The 9,397-nt window shown below is 43.5% G+C and overlaps 1 long non-coding RNA gene across 1 annotated transcript; it reads left to right on the top strand.

The window, feature by feature from the left end:
- The first annotated feature begins 6 nt into the window (after window positions 1–6).
- On the top strand, window positions 7–8,423 carry LOC102013779. Its single transcript, XR_262514.2, has 3 exons — window positions 7–244; window positions 8,032–8,183; window positions 8,289–8,423. It is a non-coding gene; the product is annotated as an uncharacterized LOC102013779 (long non-coding RNA).
- Window positions 8,424–9,397: the final 974 nt, after the last annotated feature.

Genomic DNA, 9,397 nt, shown 5'->3' with positions numbered 1-9,397 from the left:
CAGGCGCGCCCGGGACCCCGCGCCCCGCCTTGGCTACGTCGGTCCTGGCTGGGCTCCCGGGACGCCAGCGACCCGAATCGGAGCCGTCCCTGCTCCGGGCCCGCTGGGGCCTCATGGGGACCTCACCACGCTCTGTGCCCTAAAACAGCACGCGGACCAGGAGGACTTGGCGCCTGCTCACCCGTTTCCACGAGTTCCTCCTTTTGCTGACCCCCACCTGTGCTGCTGCGCACCCCATCCTGCGGTGAGCTCTGGCTCTGTCTCTCAGGCTTAGGATAAGGCTTCTCTTCCAGTAGAAGAAGATCTGGCCCCTAGTTTCATTAGGGTCTTAAGTGTTATTTCAAAGAGGTCTTCCCTAACCACCCAATCTAAAATCACCAAGCAGTCCCTCTAAGTCACATTACCTTATGCTAATTGATTGCTCAGCACCTTTCCCTGTCTGATACTTTCCCTGTTAGGTCTTCCTTATCACTGCCTAACACAGATGTCATTGTGAGCTGCATCCCTAGAATTTAGAAAAGGACCTGCTATGTGGTGGACGTACAGAGTTAGAGTGAACGCTTGTAATTATTGCAGCCCTGACACATTCTAAGTGCTCCAAAAATGGATGAAGTACTACGTGGCCATCCAAAGGAATACAGCATAACGGGGCAGGCAGTTATGTGTAGTAATGGCTCCTGGAGGCAGGACCAGCCTCAAGGTTGTACAACCTATACTGGTACACAGGTCTTCCAGGTTAGAAAAAGCTGGCACTTGGTGTAATGCTCTTTGTCACCATCTTAAAATTCTTAAATTCTCTACAAGGAGTCCTGCATTTTTCTGTTACACTGGTCTTGACAAGAAATACCTAGCCCTTCCGTGCCTAGATGTCCCCTGCTTCATGTTTTACGGGAAGAGGCCCTTGGTCCGCTGGTTCCCTTAGATAATACACCACAACATTGGGAGATATTAAGTCCACTAAATGAGGAACATTTTAAAAGTTTTATTTTCCCAGCTGAGTGTGGTATCGTATACTAAATCCCAGCTACTCAGAAGCTGAAGCAACAGGATGAGCTCAAAGCCAGCCTGGTCAATACATAAAAACCCCCATCTCAAAAAAAAAAAAAAAAAGTTTTTTAGAAAAACTTTTTATTTTCACTTCTGAAATTAACACATTATAGTGCTTCTTAGGCTTTAGGGGGCACAGACCCATTTGGGAATTTAAAAATAAAGCTATAATCCATCTCCCTAGGAAAATACCTCTGCATGTAAAATTTGTTCTTACAGACACTCATGACTCCAGCACTGCACCCTGGAATGGGGAAAAGAAGAGGTTTCAGTCCTGGGCTCTGAGCCAGAAATGTCTAACTTAAATTCCCCTTATTGCTGCATGGCTTGTCACAGTCTGCAGCACTCAGGACCCTTACAGACACGACAGTAACAGAAGAGGGTTCAAGGCAAAGGGGTACACCCTAGTCAGAACTTGGTATGACTTTAAGAAAGAAATTGCCCTAAGCAAGTTGTTTAATCTATCTGAGCTTTATGTTGTTATCTCTAAATTGCTATGAAAATAAGTAGTTTTCTAAATTGCAACTGATTTTACAGTTGGGTGCAAAGTCCTGAGAGGGCTAAAAAGTGAATATAGTCTTTGGATTCAAGAAGTTTAATGTGCAGCATTAAAAGCAAAACACTGTTTCCTGGTCCTTTAGGCTTCAAATTACAGAAAACTGTGATTTACTGGCTTGGATGATAAGGAAATGTATTGCTTCTTGTAGTAGGCAGTCCAGAGGCACAACGGGCTCCAGCATCAGTTGATGTGTGGCTTAATAATATCATTAAGAGCCCTTGTTTCTCCTCTCAGGCTGAGAGCAAGCTGGCTGTCACTTTTTGGCAGGTCGTATGCAGACATCCAGGGGCAGAAAGGACATATTCTTCCATACCTTCTTCCAAGGCTTGGGAACTTTCCAAGAATCCTCCCAGAAGACTTACCCAACATGTCCTTGGCCAGAAATGTGTCATAGATCGATAGAGGGGATCACTCATTGGATTTCCAATCATCTAGAATGCAGTGGATGCTGGAGAATCTCCACAATGCCTAATACAGACACATAAATAAACATAATAACAAGGTGTGGTGGCACACATCTGTCATCCCAGCTATTTAGGAGGTTGAAGCAGGGAGATTGCAAGTTCAAGGCCAACCTGGGCAACTCAGCAAGACCCTGTTGTGAAATTTAAATAGATAGATAGATAGATAGATAGATAGATAGATAGATAGATAGATATATGCTAAGGATGCAGCACAACACTCCCTGGGTTCAATCTCTAGTGTCACAAAATAGTAATAGTAGTAACGATAGCAAACACATCTGGGCCTGGTGGGGCACATCTGTAATCCCAGCTCTTGAGAAGCTGAGGCAGAAAGATCAATTCAAGGTTCAAGGCCAGCCTCGGCTACATAGTGAAACCCTGTCTCAAAAAACCACATCAGGTCTGATGTGATAAAAGAGCCAGACTACTACATATCAGGGGAAAGAAATAATTTCATAGAAGTGTGGTCATGTTCTGAGAACATCCAAGAACTCGGTTGATTATGTGGTACAGCGAGGGGTCATGAGAAAGATGAAGCTGAGGCTCCATTTGTGGCCAGATGTTTAAAGCCCTGACATCCCAAGTCAGGGACTAGAGCTTCCTTTGGTGAGAGAGAAATGAATGCGGCAGTAATGTCCAAAAAGAGTTTCAGTGGGTTTAAAAGAGTAACATAGTCACCAAGAAGAGGCAGGAAACCCAGGTTCTATGTCTGGCCTGCCATTAATTCATAGGACAATTTACACCTAGCTGTGAGTTCTGCAGTTCCAAACCATAAAGACACTGCATCACCCAAATGGAAATGAGAAAAACTAAAGTAAGAGAAGTGGCCCTAGGAATAAGAAGTACAACATGGATTCTGAAGGTAGTAGAGACCAGAAAAGGAGAAAGGAAACAGAGAAGTTTCCAGAACAAAAAGGAGTGCTGCCATCAACATAGTCAGGAACATATGTTAGATTTGACATGTTAATGGGACATCATGCAGGGGCTGGGGATTTAGCTCAGTGGCACAGCACCTGCCTGGCAAGCGCATGGTCGAGAATTTGATGCCCGGTACCAGAAAAAAACCCAACCCCCACCCCCACCCCCACCCCCCGCAAAAAAAAAGGGACATCATGCAGACAATTTGGCCTTGGGCCTAGAGTTTATAAGGGAAACAAGGCAAGCGACTTATAATTATGTGTCAGCTGCATGGAATGATGGTAGAAGCCTCAGCCTAGGTGTCTTCATTGAGTCAAAGAAGAAAGACAACCCGGGCCATTGAAGGAAACCTGAACAAACACCACCGCTGGGAAGGGAGCCATCTGGAAAAGTCAAAGGATGGCCTGTGTGTCAAATTCTTTGTAAAAAGTTCAGGACCAAGAAAAGGCCATGAGAGGGGCTGGGGATTTAGCTCAGCGGCAAAAGCGCCTGCCTGGCAAGCGCAAGGTCGTGAGTTTGGTTCCCGGTACCGGAGAAAACACCAAAAAAAACAAACAAAAAAAAACAAAAGGCCATGAGAAAGAAAAAAAGAAAAGGCCATGGGCTTTAGAAATTAGGAAGTGGAAAAAAAAAAAAGGAATTAGGAAGTGAACGGTGTTTTAGGGAAGACCATTGCGATTGAATGGTGGCCAGGAGTCCGAGTGGCGTGGAGTGGGGCCAGTGTGCGCAGACTACACCCTGGGGAAGTTCCAGATTGATAAGAGAGATGCAGCAGAGGCAAAGCAAGGGCAAGTGTTTGGATTCGGCCCTGTTTTAGATAGCACAGACAGAGGTGGACGTACTGTGAAGTAAGCTTCAGGCCCCTTCTGCTTACCCAGGCCCCTTCTAAGTAAATATTAACTTCTGTTCCTAATTGGATATTTATAATTTTATTTTGTCTTTCTTTGTTTTTTGCAGTTCTGGGGATCAAATGCACGTCAGGCAAGTGCTCTGCCACTGAGCTGCTCCCTCAGCCCTGTATTTTTATTGAGGAGAGCTCCTAAGAGTGAATACGCTGCAGACCCTTTAAGCCCTGGCTCTGGCCCTCAGAAGAGAGCCATTTATAGGCAATGAAAACTGGAGATATGAAAAAGAAGATAAAAGGAGGGACTAGATCCTGGAAGAGGAAATGAGAAATGGGCTAAAGAGTTTAACAGGGCCAGGGATAGAGCTCAGTGGCCTAAGCGCCTGCCTGGAAAGCACAAGGTCCTGAGTTCAATTCCCCGTACCAAAAAATAAATAAATAAATGAAGAGTTTAACTGGAAAGGAATTCCTCTTTCCAAGCAGAAGGGCAAGGGCACAGCAGGCTGGGGAAAGCACAGGGCAATGCATCACACTGGCAGGGGGACAGTTGAGAATCATGGTGCAGAATAAATAACCCTGATCCCATCGAAGCAGGGTTGGAGATTAGCAAGACAGATACATACAAAAGTCAGAAGCAAGAGAGTGCTGGAATAATTTATTAAAAATCTCCATCATGAACCGGGCATGGTGGCACATGCCTGTAATCCCAGCATTTGGGAGACTGAGGCAGGAAGATCATTGCAAGTTTGAGACCAGCCTGGGCTACCAAGTGAGCTCAAGGCCAGCCTGAACTGTACAGTGAGACCCTGTCTCAAAAAGACACACACACACACACAAAACAAAAAAAAACAAAAAAAAAACAAACACCTCCATCATGGAGTCTCACCGGGAGGTCGTGAAGGACCATGAGGCAGAGTCTGGGAAGACTCAGGGTGGAAAGGGATTGAGACCAGCCACAGGCTGTGTGCTGGAAGAATTTTATATTTCATGAATCTGAACAAATCCCCAGAAGACCGTACTCCATGCCATTCTATTCTAACACATGTCTTTGTTTTTTGGGTTTTGTTGGTACCAGAAATCAAACTCACAACCTCGCACTTGCCAGGCTGAGCTATATCCCCGGCCCTTTCTACATATGTTTTAGAGCTGAGTCAGATGTCATCTCCTTCATCAAGCTTCCCCTAATCCCTTAAATTGAATGTCCTCTCTCTTTTTCTTCAATTTCCCACCATGAGCCTTTTACAACACTTAGTGCATTCTGCCTTTGTTATGACTAGCTAGTTTCATGTTCATCCCCTCTGCTCGACTAGGAACTGTGTGTCTTAATCCTTTTCCTAGCTGTAGCACACAGCCCAATCCAATCCCTGAGACATAGAGAAATCCCTTAAGCGATCCTTAAGTGAATATAGTCTACTGGGAGAGAAAGCCAGGGGATCTCCAGAGAGACGCTGTGAGCAAATTGTGGAAGAAGTGGTCTGGTTTCGTGAAAATGTCGAGGAAGCTGCAAAGGGCTCTCCCTGTCTAAAGCACACAGAGCAGCATGTGGTCACGTGGACCCAGACAGCCGCAGAGCTCCTCGGAAACTCAGCCCTGCTGAAACAAACAAGTGATTCATTATTCTCCCACAGCCAACTCAGCCAGGAAATTTCCTAGGCTAACATTTTCTTAAGTTCAGATTCTAGCTTCTAATAAGACTCCTAACTTTGATTTTAGTTTTAGTTAGTGATGCCAGGCATTCCTCTCTTGCTCATATTATGAGCAGCTTCTAAGCCAAAGTGCAAACACCTGGAAACTGTGAATCCTCAAGCACATCTGCATAGGCGTGTTATTCTGCACTGAGGGAAAAGTTCTATACCTGCCACTGTCTGGTGGCTCCTAATTTGAGTAGCGCAGCACTGGCTTTAATATCCGGGGCAGCTTGGTGTAATACTTTTTAGGACATATTTGTCCTACCTTAGTCCTTAAGAGTAGTGACAATTACTGATACCTCCAGTGTCTAACATTTAGTGCTTAATAAGTGTTTGTCAAATGAATGACTAAAACTCAAGTTCCACATCTTCCCTAGACTTAGTGTTCTGAAAAGGATGTGTTTTAAAATACCTTGTAGAGCAGCTCAAAAAATTCTAGTTAGCAAACATTCCTGCCAGGTGTGGTGGCGCGCACCTGTAACCCCAGCACTCAGGAGGCCGAGGCAGGAGGATCTGTGCAAGTTTGAGGGCATCCTGGGCTACAAGGTAAATTCAAGGCCAACCTGAAATGCATAGCAAAACCCTGTCTCAAAACTACCAAAAAAAAAAAGAAACAAAAAAACAGACCCTTCACTTGACACATTTATTGCTGATTCTACCTAAATTATAAATACCATATTAGTGCAAATGTTATAGTTAATATAACACTGAGTGAGCAGGGCCTGGAAGGAATTTCACTGGACCAGAACATATATCTTCTTTTTAAGAACATCTGTGGTGCCAGTGTGGACGCACAAGCCTGTGATCCCAGCATTCAGGAGGCTGAGGTAGGAGGATTGCCATGAATTCAAGTCCAGCCTGAAATACATACTGTCTCAAGAAACAAAACAAAAACCAGTAACGCATACACACACACATACCACACACACATGCATACACATTCCTCATCCATTCCATAGTCACATGCATACAAAATGTTCTTTGGAATGGCTAAGGCTGATGAATAAATATGTCCAGATCTTTCTAGATCCAATCATCACATACCTTTAACCTAGTACTTAAAATGTAAGCATTTATCCTAAAGAATGAATTAAACCTGTGTGTTGAGATATAGTTACCAAAAGAAAGGGTGGCAAGAAACAGTTACAAGGGAATTGGGGAAATCTAAACATTAAGTATTTGATGATAAACTGGAATTATTTAATTTCTTATGTGTAACAACAGTATTGTTATTACTATCTTTTTGTTGTTGTTTGTCTTTTTGAGACAGGGTCTCGCTATGCAGTCCAGGTTGGCCTTGAGCTCACTTTGTAGCCCAGGCTGGTCTTTTTTTTTTTTTTTTTTGGTATTAGGAATCAAATTCAGGACCTTACATTTGCCAGGCAGGTGCTTGTGATGCTGAGCTATATCCCCAGCCCCTAGGCTGCTCTTGAACTTGTAACAATTCTCCTGCCTCAGCCTCTTGAGTGCTGGGATTATAGGTGTGCACCACCACACCTGTGTACTGTCATATTTTTAAATGAGGGTCCTTATCTTTTGGATATATTTATGGATGAAGTATAAGAACAAAGATTTAGTTAAACTGGGCATGGTGGTGCACCCCTGTAATCCTAGCACTCGGGAGGCTGAAACAAGAGGCTCAATATGAGTTCAAGGCCAGCCTGGGCTACAAAGTGAGCTCAAGTTCAGCCTGAACTGCATAGTGAAACCCTGTCTCAAAAAAGACATACACAAAAAATGATTTGGTTAAAATGTTTATCCCAGCTCTTGTTATCATTGTAAAAGATAAAAAAGTATCCGGAGTTTTAGAATAGTCTTAGAATTGGACCTAGCACGCATTTTGGTCTGTTCTTACAGTGGAGTAACATGGGACTGTTGCACATATCTGGAAGGACACCCCAAAACATTAACACAGTTACTTTTTGTTACTGCTTTTCAAGTGATTTCCAATTTCTATATTTATATTTTCTTAAATATTGAGATATATAATATCAGGGGATATATACATTATTAGCATAAATCTTAAATTGATTTATAGACATTTAAGTTAGAGAGAGTTAAGTCACAAATAAATTTTATAAAGAAAATGTAAGGATCCTGTGCACATTTGGCTAGTTTCTTGTTGTTTTGGGTTTTGCTTTGGTCTTTTCTGAGACAGGATCTTGCTGTGCAGTTCAGGCCAGCCTTGAGCTCACTTTGTAGCCCAGGCTGGTCTTGAACTCACAACAATTCTCCTGCCTCAGCCTCCCAAGTGCTGGGATTACAGGTGAGCGCCACCACACCTAGCTTGGTTTTTGCTTTTTTTTTTTTTATTTATTGTGCATGTCAATATGCCCTCATGATAGGGGACTGCTACTACTGCCAATCAAATCTTTGACTCTTAGTTTTAGATATTCATCTTTTTTTTCTTTTCTTCCCCTTAATTGTGTTCATTGCCCAGTTTCATAGTAAGAATTCCACTGGACATACAGCCACCTAACAAGAGACTATCTTTTCTAACTTCTCTTGCAGGTACATGTGGCCACCCAGCCAAGGTTGGACAGTGGGGTGTACCTGGAAAAGATAGATCCACCTCCAAGTTCTGCCTTTGAACAAAGTAGTTTTCTTTTTTTTAAAGGATAGCTCGGGTCGGGGATATAGCTCAGCAGCACAGCGCCTGCCCGGTAAGTGCAAGGTCCTGAGTTTGATTCCCAGTACCAAAAAATAAAAAAATAAAGGATAGCTCATGTTGTCTTCAATGCCCTAACTTTACCCTATTTCCTCCTGAGGAAAAGCTGGACCAGAACACCATCCTGTACTCCATGATGGAAACTACGTGTTAATGAAGGAGCCACCCTTGTCACTCTGGATAATATAATCCTTGTTATGTAATAGAGAAACAGCTTTCTCATTTAAGCACTGTATTTTGGCTTTTTTTTTTTTTTTTTTTTGGTTTGTTTTTGAGACAGGGTCTCGCTATGCAGTTCAGACTGGCCTTGAGCTCACTTTGTAGCTCAGGCTGGTCTCGAACTTGCAATGATCCTCCTGCCTCAGCCTCCCGATGCTGGGATTACAGGCGTGCGCCACCATGCCCAGCTAAGCACTGTATTTTGGATTCTTTTTGGTATAACGTGTTAGCCTGTACCTCCCTATTGTACCCTAACCAATACACTGTCATTCTCTCAAGACTGTTTATTTTTCCTTTTCTCTTTATTTCTCCTATTGGATTCTGCCTTTTAGTACACCTCTTCAGTCCTTCCTGGAAAGACATAGGTAATTTTAAAAATAAATAATTAAACCTCCATGATGGCTTTGCTGTTTTCTTGGCTGCCAATCGCACTTTGAATCATCTACTTTGGGGAAGCTTTTGGCAAGGATAAACAAAGGCAGGGATTAGTCAAAGTGAGGAAAACAGGCTTTATTCAGTAGCTCCTGACAGTTGGAGAAAGAGCTGAGCACCGTTCCAATCTGCGCAGAGGTGACTGGGAATTTCAGAGTGTGAATATGGATGGGGAAGGGAGTGAACCAGGACTAAGGAAAATCGCCGAGGGTTGTGTAAGTGTGATTAGCCCGGAGGTGACTGCCAGCTGGCCATAATCAAAGTAAGGATTTATCCTCCCACCGAGACCCGGAGGCAGATGTCCTGCACTTCCTGATGGTATTTCAAAGCGATGACTTTCAGGTCCTCCAGCAAAACACTGCTGAGTTGCAGAAGATACATATGTATCTCAGAGAGATAAAGTATTCACAGTGATAAGTCCTTTTTAGTAAATGCTCTAAGAAAAGGAGGTTGGGGGCCTATCATAGGTGTTGGCTAAAACAAACAGTAAATATTTCAGACATCCTGAGCTGTTCCAGGCAGGAACTTAAAAGGGGCCTGGGTTGTCCCATGACACAC

Source organism: Chinchilla lanigera, unplaced genomic scaffold (assembly GCF_000276665.1).
Source record: "Chinchilla lanigera isolate Chin_1 unplaced genomic scaffold, ChiLan1.0 scaffold00049, whole genome shotgun sequence".
Lineage (NCBI taxonomy): Eukaryota > Metazoa > Chordata > Mammalia > Rodentia > Chinchillidae > Chinchilla > Chinchilla lanigera.
The sequence above is the reverse complement of the archived record's forward strand: the minus strand, read 5'-3'. Positions and strand labels throughout refer to the sequence as shown.